The 20,515-nt window shown below is 42.7% G+C and overlaps 1 long non-coding RNA gene across 1 annotated transcript; it reads right to left on the bottom strand.

Annotated features, from left to right (window-relative positions):
- Positions 1-3,469: 3,469 nt before the first annotated feature.
- Positions 3,470-19,922, bottom strand: LOC144587577 (uncharacterized). The gene is made up of 3 exons (XR_013542724.1): positions 19,900-19,922; positions 3,998-4,138; positions 3,470-3,899 (listed from the first exon to the last, which is right to left on the bottom strand). It is a non-coding gene; the product is annotated as an uncharacterized LOC144587577 (long non-coding RNA).
- Positions 19,923-20,515: the final 593 nt, after the last annotated feature.

Genomic DNA, 20,515 nt, shown 5'->3' with positions numbered 1-20,515 from the left:
TGACTCCTGTTTTCTGCAGCTCAAAGGTAAGTGGGCTCACACTCCAGTATACAGATATTTACTTGTAAACAAGAATTCACTTACTTACATTACAAATTATGATATACGGTAGCTCTATTGGCTGGATAGCACAATGAGAATAACAACTTGGCTGTGGTGGTCAGGAGTTCAATTCCCCACTATACCTCCGAGGAGTGAAACCAGATTGTGTAGCCATTTGCAAGCTGCACGGTCCCAGGCTGACCCCAGAAGAAGGGAATGGTTAACCCCTTCCAAGTATTTTCTACCTGGAAATGATGTCCAAAAGTCAGAACTGACTTGAGGGCATACAGTTATTTATTTATTTATTTATTTATTTATTTATTTATTTATTTATTTATTTATTTATTTATTTATTTATTTATTTATTTATTTATTTATTTATTTATTTATTTATTTATTTATTTATTTGACTTATATACCGCCCCATAGCGCTACAAGCACTCTCCGGGCGGTTTACAATTTTTAATTATACAGGCTACACATTGCCCCCCCAGCAAGCTGGGTACTCATTTTACCGACCTCGGAAGGATGGAAGGCTGAGTCAACCTTGAGCCGGCTACCTGGGATTTGAACCCCAGGTCGTCAGCACGGTTTTTAGCTGCAGTACAGCGTTTTAACCACTGCGCCACGAGGCTCCATAGCATAGTTGTTGCTATGGTGGTTGTCACATAGTTCTAGTTGTAAATTTCCTCAATTAAATCATCTGCACTGTTTCCACTCAACACAAAATCTCCCACTTTCCTGAAGATATATCTTCTCTCCTCCCTTTTCCTCTAACAGCCTCTCTTTCAACTCCCTAGAAGTTGTTTCCAAATTACTATATGAAGATACAGTCCCTGGCGTGGACTGTTTTTGTCTTCTCTGTCTGAACTGGCCCAAGCCAAGATCTTCTCCCAAACTGGTCTCCTGATCCTTTGTACTTGGTCAGGCCAAGGACTGAACACAGGACCTTTTACCTCAGAGAAGACGGCCTTCTAAAAAGATATGTTTCTTCCCTCCCCCCCCCCACCTTTTCCACAGTAGGCCTCTGATTAGAGATGGCATTCCCTACAGGGCAAAGCTACCAGCAAGCAGAGAGTTAACCCAGATGGCAAATCTCCATGTTTGCCTTAGGCCTGTACCGACCTCTCCCAGACTGGAGCTCCTTTGCCAGCCAAAGCCAAGGAAGGAGCGGGCCGAGTGCCAAGCTTCTGTGCCTGGCACACTCCCTTCCAACCCCCTGCTGTTTGGCATGGAGAGAATCGTGGCAGATTGTGGGAGAGGAGGGGAGGGAAGAATGATCTTGCAGAAAAAGGGCATTTTTCAAGACATGGCCGGGTTAGACGTCTTGCAAAAAGGGAAAGAAGAAGGGAAAGACACAATGGTGATATTGTTGGAGTTGGGTTGGTCCAGGAGTGTGTGCCTAATCTGAGGTTTGGGACGGCAAAAGGGGAGGGCAACAAGGCAGACAGCAGGAAGAAGGGCCATTTCTGGGGGGGGGGGACTGCCAGCCCAAGATATTTTGCCGCCTGAGATCAGAACAAGATGGCACACTATCCTCCCTATTCCAGCTTCAAGAACTAACTAGCCTGGCAGTTATGACTGGATTGCTCGTTAGGCAGCAGGATAGTGTAAGGGGCTTATGTTAGACCATAGGGCCTAGTACTTCCTCACTCTCTAAAAGTGAAGGATGAACAAGGAGTGTAGGAGGAACAGCCCAGGAGTTTCAACATCCCACCTCATTCTGGTGCCAGTGGCAAAAAAAGAAAGGAAACTGTTACCCCAAAGGGGTTACTGTTCTTTATATCCTGAGGAGAGGGACCATGAGAGGAGAGAGAGGGCCCAGCCAGACTACTGACAAGAAGACCATACACCAATAATTTTGGGTTAAGCACTATTCATGTAACATTTATTGATGAGACATAAGACATAGGATATAATACAAAAGGTACCAAGAGGCCTCTCATTCGTACTTCTCATTCATACAAGATACTCACTCATCTAGAAGGCCCTTCTCTGAGGGTGATCAATCCTCAGAAAGGGTGATGGGGATCGTTCCAGCGCTGTTCCGAAGCCCACCTGTCTCTTCCTGGGTCATCCTTCTTATAGGTCTTTTCCTTGTGGGCTGTGTTAATGGGCTAAACCTGTGCTGGCACAAGCGCATGGGGGCAGACCCTGGTTTCCTGGGCAAATACAATCTGTTGCCATGCAGGAATGCTTCCTTTCACGTGTATAGTTTGTTCCATCTGCCACAGGCTTCAGCTAGCCTGCTTCCTCTTTCTTAAGCCTGCTTTCTCCAGTTTTAATTATATTTGGACTCTTTGCTCCAGTTCACTTCCTTCTTGTCTGGGCACAAGAAGTGCAAAAGTCCAAACCTTTGCCCACACAGCGGCCTCTTATTAATAATGAAATTGTCTCTATCTGTAACTTGCATCTTCTTTTGCAGCTCTGTATTCGACATACTGTCCCATCATCCCTTGTGACTTCTCCATCTTCTTCTCAGGTCTGAGGTACTGGTCTTTCTGGAATCCACACACACTCTGTCACTCATAACAAAACTTGAATCTCTGTGGAAAGAATATGTCTCTCCTTCTTCTTCTTCTTCTTCTTCTTCTTCTTCTTCTTCTTCTTCTTCTTCTTCTTCTTCTTCTTCTTCTTCTTCTTCTTCTTCTTCTACCACAATTTAGAATATAATAATATGCTATATTTATTTATTTAATAACAAACCTTTTAGCGCAGTGGTCCCAAAACTTTTTCAATTCCTTTTTATAATACCCAAGTAACCTGAAAACCTCCCACCATGTTTGCATGAAAAGGCATTTCTAGTATGGTAAAGTCATCCCTTCTTTCTCTCCCAAAAGGCCTGTTTCTCATACATCTACACTAACTTTAATATCTGGCTCCGAAAGGACAAGAAGGATTAAACAAGGGCTACAACACATATCAGGAGACCCACAACAACCCTCCAGGTTGGGAAACATTGTAAAGGAGAGAGCCTTCTTCATCATCTGTTCCTTGCTGTTTTCTTTTTTGTTATCTGTTTCTTTTTTTGTGAAACTGTCTAGCTCTAGGATAAGGCTAGCTCTAGGGTAAGGCTAGCCCTAGAGCTCTGCCTAGCTCTAGGGTGGGCTCAGACCGAAAGCCCATCCAAGACAGAATCTCCGTTTCCACAGCAACCAACCCAATGCCACTTGGAAGCCTAAACGTGATGCCAAGAACATGTGATGCTCAGCTCATGCTCCCTAGATACGGGTATACTTTACTACACTGAGGCAAGTTGCTTAAAGGCGGCCACTGTAAATGTGTTGCTGCCAGTCCTCTAAATCCACCCCAAAGGGAAGTCCCTTAGTCACAGAGCTGGTCCAAGATATTTTGTGGTCTAAAGCCAAGTTATCTGAAATTAGGAGTTATTTTGGCACATGAGGCAGAAAGGTCTACGAGCGCCTCTCTCCATCCCCAGGAGCGAAACAAGCAAACAAACGCCATACTGTAACAAGTATTTGCTACCCTTTCCTAAAAACTCAAAATCTGCTGCCTAAAGTGGATGTATTATTCCCCGTAACAGTGGGTTCACCTCTCTTTTTTGTGGTAAGAAATCCCTCATATTTTACTGCCAAATAGCCAGCTTGGTAACAACACCAACCAGCACCATAACAAGGAAGAGGCGAGCGAAACAGTGGCCTCGGGTGTGCAAAGCTGAGAGCATAGAAAAATAATACCAAATACATACCTACAGTGCTATAGGTACTATGCCATTAGGGAAAAGGTGCATCTTATAGCATTGTTGAGTCATTTGCTACCCCAGAAAAACTCACCACACTTAGAGGTGAACAGCCATGCTGAAAATTTATTGTATGGGAATTTGGACTCTTCCTATTCTGTCGGATAGAAAAGGGATTTACTTCAGAAATTGCTGCAAAGGAGGAGAAATTTCAGAGAAATTGTTATGCATGTGGTTCAGGATCCGTGTGCTTACCTCACTTTTGAGGTGGCCAAATAATGCATGTCTTTTGCTGTCCAGTTACTGTCCAGCGGCTTCCCCAGTTAAACTTCCATGGAAGAAGGACTTCATGACCTGTCTTCCTTTCTTTAGACAAAGTGCTGGCAGACAGGGAAACTGCAGAATTATGAAGAGAACAGAAAGCAAAAACAGAAACAAACACACTTGCAGTGTTGTGATAGTTGAAAATATGTCACTGAATTCCAAAGGGCCACGACAAAGCGGCAGAAAAAAAAATTAGAAGTCTTTTCCATGGGGAAATAAAACAAAACTTCGGAGAAATTTGGAGAGAAAGTATGGCATAGCCTCACATCTACCTTAAATCTTTAGCACTGCCCTTCCTCACATCTGTGGCAGGATTTAGCAGGAAGATGCAGCAAAGGCAACATGACTAAAAGGATTCCTCCAAAATGTAACATTTAGGAGCTTGAGGAAGGTGGGATCCTCAGCCTTGGAAGAATGACAACAAGGGCTGAGCCGAGCCAGTGTTTCCCAGAATATGTTTTCCTAGGAAATAGTCTGATATATCTCTTTTTCTTATTCCACTAAGGAGGGCAACAAAAAACAAAGCTACCACCACGGCTCATACTGAGTCGCTTCCTCTGAAAAATTGCTGGAGAATTTGATGTTCCCCTAGACCAGTGGCAGTGAACCTTTTTGGGCCCGAGTGCCCAAAACGGGGGGGAAAAACCAAAAACCCAGCAGGCAGTGTGCTGCGGTGGCAGCAGAACCAGATGTGACAGTGGCAGAACCAGAAGTGGCGGCGGAAGGGAGAATCCTGGGCACAGAGGTGCCTCAAGACCCCACTCGGGATCCTGGCCTGCCGCTTGTCGAAGTTTGGCTGTCGGGGAGAGCAGCCATCTGGAGTCTTATGGCTCGCGCGCCCACAGAAAGGGCTCTGCATGCCAGCTGTGGCATGCATGCCATAGGTTCATCATTGCTGCCCTAGACAAACTAGGTGAAATTGCCTACCCACTGACACACACCCCTTTTGTCTTTCCATAAAGAGGTTGCAGAATATTGAAAAGTCATTTGTGCATGCCTATAGGGTCTATAAGTAGCAACTGGCAAGCGAGAGGCATAAGAAACTTCTTCATGTATCCACACCAGTAACATGACGCTACACATGATGAGGATGAACACTGGAAAATCAATGTTCTTCCTCACATTTATTTATTTATTTATTTATTTATTTATTTATTTATTTATTTATTTATTTATTTATTTATTTATTTATTTATTTATTTATTTATTTATACCCCGCCCATCTGGTCCAGGGACCACTCTAGGCGGCTTCCAGATACTTAAATAAAAACCACAAATATGGTGGTGCCCCGCATAACGAGCGATTCGTTTAACATCGAATCCGCATAGCGATGTGTTTTTTGCGATCGCAAAAGCGATCGCATTGCGATGTTTCTAATGGTAAAACATCGCTTTGCGATGATCGGTAAGCGTTTCGCTTACCGATTTTCGCATAGCGATGTTTTTTTAACAGCTGATCAGTGGTTCCAAAATGGCCGCCGGGTAAAGAAAATGGCCGCCTGCTGTATTTTCGCGCCCTTTCCTCAGTTACCGGGCAGCGAAAATGGTGGCCACATGGAAGATTTCCGCAGAACGGTGAGTTTTTTGCCCATAGGAATGCATTAAAATGTTTTAATGCGTTCCTATGGGCTTTTTTGCCCCGCATAGTGACGAATCCACACAGCGACGATTTTTTCAGAACGGGGCACCACTGTATACACAAAATTTATAACATCCACAAGCAATTTAACAGATGTAGAGCCTATGTAACCTCTATGGACTACAAGGCTCATTCTGACAGGCATTTGTTTGGCGTGTCGTGTGAATTGATTCATTTGTTCTAATTTCTGTTGACCATACAGCATAATTGCTAAAGCGGGCAAATTTGCCCAACTGTGCTTCCAGGTCACCCCAGCCCACACCTTTTTGTGCCCCGCTTCTATTTGTGTGTGTGTGTGTGTGTGTGTGTGTAGCTGTCAAAGTTGCCAAGGGTCCTTCTGCTCTCAATTTCTGGAATCATGAAGTGACTTGATAAGCAAGCGACTTCAGTGTTTTGGCAAATTGAACACTTCCTCTGCTCCTCTGAGAAGGTGCTGGGGAAGTGAAATCATTTATTTATTTATACTTTTTGAAATTTAATCTAAGTGATTTGTTGCATCAGCAATGGTCCAGCAGAGGCAAAATACTAAGGATAATTTAATTCCCCCTGCCCTTCTTCAGTATATCAGTGTTTGTGCATGTTTATGTTCAAGAGGAATAATAGAAGGACAAGTTCTTGTATCAATTGGGCCCTTTGAATTTTATTTGGGGGTCTTGAAGATTTTGTATCCAGAACTGCTTTCTTTGAGAATAAAATCCTTGTACAAGGGGAAGACTTTGAAAGATAGAGCTGCCTTGATATTTAGTTCCTGGCATGTTTGTTTTAGAGATACTTTGGGGAACTTTGTTTTCTGAAAGTGACTGCTGCTATGACACTTTGTGCATTGGGCTTATGACCATTTTTGTCCATTCCTTTGGTTGCACCCTATTTGGTCTGAGTTTATGTTATCCATGTTGTGGCTTTTGCTTTTCAATGTAAAATTTCATGTTTTTGCAAAGCTGACAGTGTTTGCAGTGCTCCCTTAGAAAATAGCCTCACTGACCCAAGAGGACCTTACACCTACGAGACAGCAGGAACATTTACCCTGTAAATCGTTTTCTGCATCTAGAGAGCAAAAATGTGCATCAATGCATGTTTAACTTGAGTCTGGACAACTGAACCAGGCTTTTAAATTAAAATTGAACCAAATGTTGTGAATTTCAAACATTGTGTGGTATCATGCTTATAAATGGTTCTGCACTACCTGTCCCCCAACTCTATCTGCTCCTTTTAAGAATAGTGGTTGCATTGCAGTGGTGTCGAACTGTGGCCCTCCAGATGTTCTTGGACTTCAACTCCCAGAAGCCTTCACCACCACTTCTGCTGGCCAGGATTTCTGGGAGTTGAAGGCCAAGAACATCTGGAGGGCCACAGTTCGACACCACTGCATTAGAGGAACAAGTGAGATCATTCAGGCCATCAGTGCTAGGGCGCTCATCTGAATATTCCAAAATGAATTACTATAATTGCTACTTGTAATATATAGTCATTTATTATACACATTTACCTTTTTGCCAAAATATACACCTCTGTAAAAATATTGTAGGGCACAATTTTATATTTTGCGAAATCAACTAGTTAAGGTTCAGTAGCAACCATATCAGGAATGTCCAATTTCATTGGGCTCAGGGGCCAAGATTATTGTTCCTACACCTTATCCTGGGCCACACCATGAGTACATCTGAGTTCATTTGGAGACTATGGGTCTTAAGGGACTCCTCAAAGCCCACACTGCAACATCTGCTGAACCTGAGAGCCTCCAGTAATGGAAATAGGGCTTCCCCCCACCCAAACATTTTATCATGAAACTCTCAAGCAGGCATGTTGTTATTGCCATGTGCCATCAAGTTAATTCTGGCATCTGATGATCATCTGAATTAACAAGACTCCAAGAAAGGTCTTGTCATGAAGACTTGCAAACTTATGGTTGTGGTTTCCTTTATTAAGTTCATCCATCTCATGTTTTGTCCTCCTCTCTTCCTGCCACCTTCCACTTTTCCTACCAATACAGTGGGGTCTCTACTTAAGAACTTAATCCGTATTGGAAGGTGGTTCTCAAGTTGAAAAGTTCTTATGTTGAATCTGCATTTCCCATAGGAATGCATTGAAAACCATTTAATCCGTATCTGCTCTTTTCTGTCCATAGAAACTACAGTGGAACCTCTACCTCAGAACTTAATCCGTTTTGGAATGGTATTCTTAAGTTGAAACGTTCTTAAGTTGAAGCAAAATTTCCCATAGGAATGGACTGAAAACCAATTAATCCGTTCTGGCTGTTTTTTTGTTATGTAGAGGTGTGTTCGTACATTGAAGCATTAGTTCCCATAGGAACTAATGCAAAGCTGGTTAATACGTACTCTACCACTAGGGGGAGAAATTTTTTTTAACCTAAGATGACCTAAGGTTAAAAAAAGAACAGGAAAGTTTTTTTTCCTGTTCTTATCTTGGATTTCTGTTCTCAAGTAGAATCAAAATTTAGCAAATGGAGCTGTTCTTAAGTTGGATTGTTCTTAAGTAGAGACGTTCTTAAGTAGAGACCCCACTGTATTGTCCTTAGCAGTCACTTTTCTCTTCTAATTGTATGTCCAAAATACAATAGCATGACTTTACTCATTTTAGCTTTTAGTGAGAGTTAAAGCTTTATTTGACCCGTCACCAATTTATTTGTCTTCACTGGTGGTCCGTGGTGTCTGTAAAGGAGCTTCAGCAATGTCCCTTGGCAAAAATTGTCCTCTGTCCACTCATTCTTTGGAGTTTTTATCTGTACTTGCCCCTAAAAACTCCGTAACCTTACGCGTCGGAGGAAGCAGACTGCGGTTTATGCAAAATTAACACCATCACGATTTTGTTCGTCTTTAAGGTGGCCGAAAATTATTGTTTCTCTTGGTTTGTGTTCCAGCCAGGAGACCTCTCCAAAACACAGAGGAACATGAGATTGAAACTTGCTTTTATGGGATGCTCAAAACAGCCAGAGGGGCCTTAACAAAGCAGCCCAGCGACACGCTATGTGTACACACCTCCCAGCGGCAGTGACAGCCGGGCCTGGGAGCCCATTAGTTTTCCACTGGCGTCTTGGGGCCGTCTCTCTAAGTGCATAAATGTGACAACGCGTGACCTCGCCCTGCCCATGGTGTCTGGGCTTTGGGCTGCCAGCCAGAGAGGTTTGCTGGCGGGAGAAAGAGACTTTGATTTCCCAGGGAGATTATCTCCTGTGAAGGGAGGGAAACCCCCCCCAAAAAAGGGGGGGAGGGGGCACCCAGGCAGAAGCACGGCCTGTCTCCATATTGGAGGCCCTTTGTAGAGGCCTCCCCTCCTCCCTCCCTCAAGCGCAGCCTACAACCTGCTTTGTTCTGTCCCAGGCTTTCAGATGTCACTAAGAAAAGCTCTCGGCACAAGGTTTGGCAGGGATCAAGGCCGAGGCGCCTCTGGGAGAAGTACAGGATTTATCTGCTGTGATTCCAGAAGGTTTTGTGTGTGGTTAAATATAGCCAGGGAGAGAGAGAGAGAGAGAAAGGGGGAGAGAACAGTTAGACAAGCAAAGAAAGAGAGAAAGGAAGAAGGGAGACATGAGGGCATATATATATATAAAGGGACAATTATCCGAGAAGAACTCCTGCATGGAAGGCAATTTTTATTCTGAACACTAGCACTCAGTATTCTGCACCACGACAACCCAAAGGCTGCATTCATAAAAAGCGACGCCCGGCCATTTGCCAGCGTTTTGCCAAACACATACCCATCTTTCCTCCCATTTTGAATGAATCGTGCTGCTTTTATGGGTATTTGGGAGAGATCGAGATGATTTTCCTTAACCACTAGAAATCTTCCACAGGTCCTGAGATTTCAGAAGGCATTCGCCAGACAAGCTCCCTGTGACATCAAATGGGCCCGGGGAAAAAATCCTGTTGATGTAAATTTATGCCAGCATAGCCTGTGTTGGGCGCTGGAAATATTTAATTTAAACTAATGGAAAGCTGCCTATCCTCCCACCTTTTAGGTTCCAAAGCTCACAGGACTCCCTTTTGCCCTGGGAAAACCTTTGGGAGCCTTGGGATGGGGGGGGGAGAGACTGTCACCACCAGGGTACTGCTGGCAGTAATGTTGGCAATCAGGTGGCATTTTTTTTTACTGTCAAAAGTTCAGTGTGTTCCCCCATGTTCAGAGGCTCCAAAAAGCTTCCCCCGGGGCAAAAGGAGCACCAGGGAGCCTTAGAACCTTAAACGAAGGGGCACGGGAAGTGTTTAATTAATTTAAATTAAATGTTTCTGGTGCCTGGTCCAGGTTATATCAGTACAAGTTTACGTAACAGGATTTTGCCCATTGGATCAAAATAAACCCTCCATTTGTTTAGTGGAATTCTGAAAAGCATATTAATCTTTCTGGTTCCCAAATGTAGGTAACCCGGGTGTTCTTGAACTACAGTTCCCAGAAGCCTTCACACCAGCTGTTCTGATTGAGGTTTCTGCGAGTTGTAGTCTAAGAACACTTGAGTTACCCAAGGTTAGGAACCATTGTGTTAGTCCAAATTTGGGCAGAAGTACGTAGACTGAAATTCTGCTAGAAAATCTCTGTGTGATTGGCAAGGCTTGTCACTCCCCATTGTCAATACAATTAAAACATACAGTATCTGCCTTGCTTAAGTTTGTACTGGAAAAAGGATGTTTGAGGAAAACCCGGGGCTAATCATTGTGTAAAATAGCTTCTCGAAGGCACCCTGTTTCTTAATTCTTAGTATATGTTTTGGTTACTTGAAGCAGCATTTGCATCTGATTTCGTTTAGTGGACTTTTAACCTTCTGAAAATAAAAATAAAAAAACCAAAGAAGACCCAAAAAAACAGAGAAGAGTCCATGTGCTTTAAAGAACAGAAAATATCTTAGTGCTACTTCTGTCCTCTGAAGATGCTGGCCACAGAGACTGGCGAAATGTTAGGAAGAACAACCTTCAAAACATGGCCAAAGAGCCTGAAAAACACACAACAACCAAAACATCTTAGGTTTCATGGCCCACAGCACACATTTCTAGATGCATGAACAGAATTTCAAGTATATATATATTACATATATACATATGCAGTACATATTACATATACACATGCTTGAAATACTTCATGCATGGGCGGTAATCCATGAAACCTAAGATGTTCATTGGTCTTTAATGTATATATGTTACATATATACATGCTTAAAATGCTCTTTTGAAGAGACACTTGTTCAGCAGTCCCGAAACCAGCAAAATTAGGGAGCTGGACAGGGGACAGATTGTATTTGTCTTCAGTGTGGAAGGGATGGTCACTCTCAAATTGGTCTCCTCAGCCACACTAGATGCTGTCCCAAGTCCTCTATTCAGAGCAGGTTACCATAATCTCTCGAGACTGAGGGATGCCCGCTGACTGATTTCATTTATATAGTAGAATTACATATATGCCTACATAGCCAGCATGGATCAGGGTGGTGTAGTGGATAGAATGTTGGACTAGGATTCAAATCCACATGGTGCCATGGAAACTCGCTGGGAGTGGTAGCAATATAAACCACTCCTTGAATATCTCATATACCTGTAAAACCCAATTAAGGTCACTAAACCTCTGAAATGGTTTGAAGGCACATAATAACAAGCACACTACACATGATCTGGGTGGGGCTGTGAACATTGGAGTCATTAATTATCATTCCCAGTAGTACATTCTGCGCTAGTTGTAGTGTAAATGTATGTCTGTTATCTGAGGATTGTCTAGACACACCATTTGTCCCACCTTGGGGACCATGTTGTGCAGTGATCTTATTGCCAATGTGCCAAACCAGAAAGCCAGCAGTTTTTATTGTTTTAATTAGATTTCATACCTCTCTGTCCCTCAGAAAAACAAGGTTTGTTTTGCATGACACTTTGTTCTAGAGCAGTGGGTTCCAACCTTGGTTCCCCAGATATTCATGGAATAAAACTCCCAGAAACCTTCACTGCTAGCTGTGCTGGCCAGGATTTCTGGGAGTTGTAGTCCAAGAACACCTGGATACCCAGTGTTGGGAACCACTGCTCTAGAGGAAGGCCTTTGGCACTTTTGCAAGTACTAGCACTGCAGCACTAGGCAACAAAGCACACAGAGACGCACATCACATGCAGTTCACAATAGCTGACATTAGCTGGGCACTGGCAAGTGCAACATCAGTGCAGCTGAAGCACTTTATCATAGAATCATCATAGGGTTGGAAGGGACCTTGGAGGTCTTCTAGTCCAACCCCCTGCCCAAGGCAGGAGACCTCGTACCATCCTGGACAGATTGGCTGTCCAGTCTTTTCTTGAAAAGCTCCAGCGATGGGGCACCCATAACATTGGGAGGCAGGCTGTTCCACTCCTTAATGGTTCTCACCAACAGGAAATTCCCCCTCATTTCCAGGTTGGGTCTCCCTCTGACAAGTTTCCACACATTGGTTCCTGTCTTGCCCTCAGGCTCAATGGAGAGTAAATAGACGCCCCCTTCCCTGTGACAACCCTTCAGATATTGGAAGAGTGCTGTCATGTTTCCCCTCAGTCTTCTCTTCATTAAGCTAAACATATTTAGTTCTTTTAATTGTTCTTCATAGGATTTAGCCTCCAGTCCCCTTATCATCGTTGCTGCTCTTCTCTGCACTTCTTCCAGGGCCTATAGTGCTAGATAGTTAAAGGTGAAGATGTAAGTGCTAATAAATCCACTGAGCTTCCTTTCTGAAATGACCAAAAAAGGAGGCAAAATGATTTGCCATTTGGAAGATCCCTTTGGGGTAGTATGTGCACTTACCCCTGAAATTCTGAGTAATATTTCTAAGATTTTGGACAACACTTTATCAGAGTTTAGGGAGGAGAATACTTTTTTTTAGATTGCAACTTCCAGAAGCCTCCAGCCTTTAATTGGCCTTTAATTTTTTCTATTCGCAACTCCCGGAATTCCCCCCCCCCCCAGCCAGCATCGCCATATACAAACAACAGGCCGTGCTGGCTCAGACCCCTGTGAAGTGTAGTGCAAAAATAAATAAAATACTGTATTCTCAGCTTTGCAGTTGATGGAGTGTGTGATGCCCCAGGAAAGTTCATCCTACAATGCATTTGTTACTTTTCAAGATGCAGCAGGACTCTGCTGTTTTCGCAGGAACATCCTGTGGGTAGTCCTTTAGGAAAGGCGATCCAGAAAATGTCAGATATGTCAACGTCTGTGATATGTTATCATCCAGCATACTGTCTGACATCCAGGGTCAGTTGACATCTATGTAACGCAATACACATTGTTAAGTGCAAAGTGGATGTAGTCAGCCTTTCACCATCATACATGGCACCTTTATTGGGAAAGAAATATCCTTAGCTTTGGTGAAACTAATTCCAAAGTCCTGGTAGTCTTGAGAATTTCCCTTTCGTCACTCTCTTGATTACATTTCAGTCTCCTGTTTCTTGTTTGTCCAGTTTTTCTGCCTCGGTACAGCTGAATATATGAGCTGCTGTAGGCCCAGACATTGACGTACCTCCATGAATCATATGCATTCAATCTTCTTGACAAACACGGACACTCAAGACTCTTGGTATTTTTCATCAGAGAAACTGAAAATGACCTACTCTGGCAGCTCAGGGGGTGGTAAAAAGGTGGATAAATCTATCAGAACCTTACGGTGTCACCGTTAAGTCCTGTTCAATATTTGGCCACAAACTGAGGTATGATTCATACTTAGCAGCTGGGGTTATTTCTGCGTGGCGAATTAGTGCTGTGGTATCAAAGCTTGACCACAATTTTTCTGTTAGTTGCAAGGCGAAAGATGTCCATGTGTTGCAGAAGCAGGTACTGTATATTGATGATTCTTTGCGTCCAAGTCCCAACTCTGAGTCTGAATCTTTGGTATCAAGTCCGGAGTCCCTATTAAAAACAAGATTCCCTTCCCCCCCCCCCCAGAAATAATGGAGAGATGGGTGGGTTCTGACTCAAATCCAAGTTGGGTCAGCAGTGCAACTTAAGTCCGACTTGATAGTGAGTCCTGTGACTTAAGTCCCCATCCTTGTGCAGAAGCATGAAGCAATCATTTTCCAACGGTATCTAAACATTTGCAGAACAAATCTGGTGGGGAGGCTTCCTCTCCCTGTCAAACTTTCAAAGCAATGTCATGTACTTTGTGGCATGATGCAGAGTGATCTTAACGAGCCCTCGTTTCCACTCCTATCATAATAGGTCATGCTTTTTAACTCATTCTCATGCCACATTTTGCAAGGATATGAGATCTCATTGTACTATCCAAGAACAGCATCCAAGGCAGGGGTGGAGAACTTGAAGTATGTCAAGTTATCCACAGAGCACAAAGTGCTGTCCTCTGAAGATGCCCATGGCCACAGAGACTGGCGAAACGTTAGGAAGAACAACTTTCTGAACACGGCCAAAGAGCCCAAAAAACCCACAACAACCATTAGATCCTGGCCATGAAAGCCTTCGCGAAGACATATGTCCTTATATGTTGAAAACTCCGGCTCCCATTATCCCATTATCCCAAGCCAGCATGGATAGTGGCTGGAAGTGATGAGGGATGGAATCTACAGCATCTGGAGAGCCACCCGCTCTTCAAATTGCTTATTGCAGTTTACTTCAGGTTTTCGGGTAGAACCCAAAGACACACACACACACACACACACACACACACACACACACTCAACTGAAACAAGGTGTAAAAGAGCAGGTGAAGTGTAGATGCAAAACGGTGTTTTGGAGCCATGCTTCTCTTAGCCAGTGATATGTGCATAGCAGGTGGATCATAGAAGTAATCTAGGTGGACCTCAGGGTTTCTATAACATGGAATTACAAAATCAGTATTTTTGTTCATGTTTGAGGCAGGGAAATACAAAAACGATCCCTGACAGTGCATTAGCACACTTCTCTAAATTATCTTCAGTGCTAAAATATATATTCCATTGTGTTACTGTAATATTTACTACTGATGGAATTATTATTTTTGTTTGTAAAAAAAAGTTCTTTTCAGTCATGGTGAGACTCAGATTCTTTGACAGAACAATCAATGGGATGTAAGACAGAAAAGGTGAGCACCACCTTAGAGGACAATGACTTTCATCCTATGAATCAAACCAGTGAGACAATCTGAAAAGTGTGATTAGTCATACCAATAACTTTAAATGGGCCAGCAAAACTGCACAGCAGCTCATCACTACACTGGTTTTATATATAGGGCCAGATGTTAGAAATAGACCATAACTGGCAGAGGAAATTCCTTAACTAATGAAAGCGTCTGAGTTTCACAACTGGAATATCGCTCATCTCCAGAAGTCTGCAAATCAGCTAGTCTAGTTTGGTGATTGGTCCTCCAGATTTAAGCCCAGTATTCCTCTGAAGCCTTTGTTCACAAATCTGGAAAGACCTTGCCTCAATTACTCTAATTACAGTTTCTTTCTAACACCTGTTTCTGTTCCAAGAGTAATAAGCAATTGGCGCAAACACGGAACAGGTTGGGAATAGGGAAGCAGGTTGTCCTCCAGATGTTATTTTGCTATAACTCCCAGCTCAAACGGCAGCTTATTGTCCAGCTAGGAGGGGAACATCATCAGGACATTTCAGGACGAGTCACCTCTACCCATTATTCCTCACCATTGGTTATGCCGGTTAGGACTGAGGAGAGTTTTAGTGCAATCTTTAAAGAGCTACATATTTCCCACTTGTACACTGGATTCTTGCAATTAATGAAACAATTGGGAATTTTAAAAACGTCATTTTAATGGCTATAACTCAGTGATCCACCCCAGAAGATCTGATTTTTAATAAGATCTTTTTTAAAATCTTGCCAGGTGTGTTCAATCCTAGGCTTAAGGTACTTATGTTGTGCCAAGTCGCAGTCGGAGGACTGGAGTGGACTCCCTTCTTTGTGCAACTCAAGCTGCTACAGAGAGATCCTCTTCCCGAGGTGTCATGATGCACAGATGTGTCCTGCTCTCTTGTCCCACTGGGATACAGAGTCATCATTATCAGGGGTTTATTCATTCATTATTCACCACTGGGACTGTGAAAGCCTCCTGGCCCATCTGGCGTGATTGTGGTGCAGAACATGTGTCGGGGGAGATAAGCTGCTAGTAAATGATTCAGAGACTGCTCAGATGCCCCCATGCCCAATCAATATGCAGAGACGGGGCCCAGGAGACTGAAATGGTTCACTGTGAGCACTTTCTAATTCTCTCTCTCTCTTTCTCTCTCTCTCTCTCTCTCTCTCTCCTCTCCTCTCCTCTGGGTCTTATCAGTCTTCATTCTCTCCACCATGGCTTCCAAGGCGGCAGCAGCCCATTCCTAATGATTTCATGGTGAGACGAGTGGGTAGATCCTTATACAATTGCATGGTGGGGTGGGGGATGACATACAGATAAGGTTCTGTCTGTCTGCCTGACTCCATGTAGAATGTAAAGGCGAAAACCAGGGAGGACTTCCAGCACCAGCACAAGCTGCCCCCATCCCTCCAAAAAGCAAGAATGCTTGATGCTCACATGGGTCTCAATTTGCGTATTTCTGTCTAAAGATACATTTGTTGTTTTAGCTAGTGACAGGGTTTATCGTGCTTTATTGTATTTTTACATGGTGTTTTTATTGTATGAGTCTATTGTATATATGTTGTGAAAATTAATGGAATGCTAAACAAACAAACAAACAAACAAACAAACAAATATCGAGCACATTAAAAAGGCGTATATCCAGAAACCAATTCTGGAATTTGGGTGGGCAGTGTCTCATTTCCCGCCATCTCAGGGCCAAAGCCTGAGATCCAGTGAAAAGACCCCTCCCCCCCAAAAAACCCTTAATCTCAGGGCCAAAATATTAGCACTGGCCACCATATTCTCCACAGCGAATCTGAGACACTTGGCTTCCCTCTTCAGCAAACAGAGAAATTACAGGTTTCTGCGGACAATTTTTATAAAAAGATAAGGGGGAGTAGTGTTGGGGGACTGAGGAAAAAGTTGCCTAGTCTTACTTTCTCTTCTCTTTTCCCATCCTTAGACTTTGGGTTTTTTCCAGCTGAAATGTGGAGAAATTTTGTAAATTTGAGTAAATTCATCCAGACAATCTGCAGTGAAATTCTTCTCCATCTGCCTGGGCAAATTCTATACTGTTTCTAGCATAGAGAAGCATATACAGTATTGAACCTGAATGTCATGGAGGTGCTGAGGGTAAGATGTGTCTCAGGAAAAAAAGTGGGGGAATCCTAATCCAGAGCTAATGTGGCTGAATAAGTAGAATCTGAAATCTAAGTCAAAGCTCATTTAAAAAAAGATAGCTGGCCCGGCCCAAGACATATTGGTACCTGAGGTAAAAGACAACATGGTGTCCCTTCTCCCACACTCCACATACAGAAGCTGACAGAGACCCCAAATAAACTTTATCTTCACATGGGCAGTGGCAATGGGCTAGCATCCTCCACCACCATACCTGAAAGCAGTGAGATGTGTTTGTGTGGAACAGGCCACATAGAACACAAATTTTGTCATCCAGAACAAGGGACAGGAGAGGGATAAGGGAGAAGTTCAGGAAGAATTGTCTGTCATTGCTGCCTTCCGTGGCTGTTTGAAGTCACTGACACTCTACTCAGGAGTGGGGATCATGGGAACATTTCTTGGAACATTTCTGTAGTTTCCAGAACTCTATTAAAGGGAAAATAATTACAGACAGAGAGGCACATTTTTGGACTAGAGCACCCATAAATCTTGGCCAGCATAGCTAGTGGTGAAGGCATCTAGCAGTTTTAGTACAAGAACATCTCGGGATCTAAAGTTGGGAACCATTGCTCTAAAATCAAGAGGTGGGTCTATCTCATTTTTCTGTTTGGTTTTTTAAAATTCATTTTAATGGGGAAAATATAATAGAAACACTATTCCAGGAGCAATGGCCCTAGGATTTCAAAATCTTTTGCATCACACTTTTCTTTCTTTCTTTCTTTCTTTCTTTCTTTCTTTCTTTCTTTCTTTCTTTCTTTCTTTCTTTCTTTCTTTCTTTCTTTCTTTCTTTCTTTCTTTCTTCCTTCCTTCCTTCCTTCCTTCCTTCCTTCCTTCCTTCCTTCCTTCCTTCCTTCCTTCCTTCCTTCCTTCCTTCCACACGGACACACACAGTAACACAAACACACAGTATCTTCAGACTGCTAGGATTAGAAAGTGCCTTGAGGCATCCCCTATCTGCCACCACCCAGTAGGAGGTAAAAGACACAGGTCTGCTTTCTCCTAGTCTGAGGTCTGATGTTTTTATTGACTGTTTGGCTTACTTATGCAGAAGATAATACTTTTGCACCACTTTCATTAGTTATGTAGACAAGAGGATATCAGGTGTGGTTTCTCATACTCGCATACCATGTTTATCCTTGACTAGTAGGGACGATTTGAACCTATGATGTTATCCTGACTGGTCAGGCATCATTCATCTCCTGGGGAACCTTGGTGTCCAAATAGGCCTTTAAAAACCAGAATGATTTATAATACCTTTATGTACTTTGCAAAGGCAAGAGAGGAGAGTTATCTGCGAAGTTTGACTGTGACATATTTGAACCCCAGGTGTGAAATCTTACAGTAAGGCTCTCTTTTGAAAACACCTACATGCTAATCTGATACCACAGTTGTGTAAATGGACTTGTGGTCAAAGAGAGCTCAGAAAGGGGAGGAGATAAATCTTGACCTAAATTCCTTGCATTCTGGATAGAGGAGGGCAGAAAGTGATGCCATGTATGCAGAAAGATCACAGAACCTGGCAAATGCAAAACCTGCTGAATTTCCCTTGTTTGCATACCAAGCAGCTTTATACTGTATTTTGCTTTTTGTAAAAGAACACACACACACACACACACACACACACACACACACACACACACACACACACACACACACACACACACACACACACACACACACACACACACACACAAAACCCAACAGACTGAAACAATTTGGACCCACGGTGCAGATTTGCTTCAGTAAGAATGAAGTCTGGCTACCCCTCATTTCAATCTGGACCTGACACTCCAGTGTGGTATAAATTCCGAGCACAAACATATAAGAAAACTCCATTACGGGTAGCCCCCATAGAAGCCTTCACGATGAAAGTGTTGAATCAGAAAGGGATGATGTTAACTCACAAAGAACTACTTAACAGAGAACAAAATATAAAAAGTAAGCAAGAATTAGAGAAACTAGGGGTGGCAACAGACTGGTGGTCATTGAATGAATTAGAATCAAGATATACAAAAGATAGAAATTTGGGTTTTTTTGAAGGTGAAGTACAGGTAGATAAACTCTGGATCTATACTGACGAGAAAATAACAAAGAAAATGTATACATACTTATTGGAATATGAATTGGAGGATGAGAGGGTAAAGGAGACAATGATAAAATGGGCAAGGGATTTCGGCTATAATATTGACATTGATCACTGGACAATGATGTGGAAAGACTGTTATAAAATGATCAAGCCAGTAAATCTATGAGAAAATATCCTCAAAATGTTTTATAGATGGCATTATACTCCTCTAAAACTGGCAAAAATGTCAGAAGGTAGCAGTAATATCTGTTGGAAATGTAAAAAAAAGTAGGAATTATCATATGTGGTGGTCATGTGAAAAAGCCAGGGCTTATTGGTTACAGTTGTGGGAACTGATAAAAAGAATTATTCAACGGAAATTAAACTTTAAACCAGAAATAGCATTATTAAATATTATGCCAGAAATTACTGATAAGAAAATCAAATATTGTTTGATGTATATATTGATAGCAGCTAGGTTACTCTGGGCCCAAAAATGAAAAAGTGAAGACATGCCTACAATGGAGGAGCTCCTGAAGAAGCTGTTGGACATTATAGAACTAGATACATTATCAGAAGTGCTACAAGATCAACCAAGAGACTATGCAAAACAAAGTTGGAACTTAATACATGCTTGGGCCCAGGGACAGACTTGAAGATAGGGCAAAATGATTGATGGCCTTTGTTTTGTTTTGTTTTTTTCTTCTTTTTTCACTTTCAATGCTCTCTGGAGTTTGGGAAAGTTGGAATGTAATGAGGTCTGAATCTCTGTCCTCAAAGTGTGTGTGGGGGAGGGTTTGGGGTGTCTGTATTGTATTTTAGATATGTGTTTGTAGTTGAAATAAAATTTAAAAATTTTCAAAAAAAAAAATCTGGACCTGACACAGATTGGTTCAAAATTGGTTCCAATTTGGGATTTGCTCAAATACAGTGCACATACCTGGTTCCAAGCCACTTTCCAACTAGAAACCCTCTGTTTCTGTAATTAAAAGCAGGCAATTTATTCAGGGAAGACCGATCAGTTACTCAGAGAGTAAAACAATAGAATGCCAAAACCCACCTCAAAAATAAGGCCAGAGAACTGATTGGGGAGGGGGAGAAAAAGCTAGTCATGCAACAGGACTTATGCAAGAGGAGCCCCCACACCCTTTGCTCGGGTGCTTTCTACCCAAAAGTCTGCATGCCTGGTTGCAGGACTGATTTCAGAATTGATTGGTGGCTGGGTGCACCACGGAAACCCTGCCAAAGGGTGGGAGAACTCTACTGCAATTTCTATTCATAGGCTAATAAGGTGTACATTGTCATGCGTACGGTACATCATCAGATAAAACTGATGTCCTAAGGCATCTCTCCCCAAGACATTCCTCTTCAGGTGTGGTAGAAGTTTCCACCATTCTAATCCAGGTTGAGACCAGCTTGGTTGGAGAAAGCTGCCAAAATACACTCTTAAACACAAGCCACTTTGATCCACTTTGATCCTTTTGTCGTAGGGGATTAACTAGCACTTCTTAACTTCCCTTTGGAGTTTAATGGGTGGGTATTGGGTTTCCACTCCT

The sequence above is a fragment of the Pogona vitticeps genome, chromosome 2, assembly GCF_051106095.1.
Source record: "Pogona vitticeps strain Pit_001003342236 chromosome 2, PviZW2.1, whole genome shotgun sequence".
Lineage (NCBI taxonomy): Eukaryota > Metazoa > Chordata > Lepidosauria > Squamata > Agamidae > Pogona > Pogona vitticeps.
This window is presented reverse-complemented; position numbering and strand designations above follow the sequence as displayed.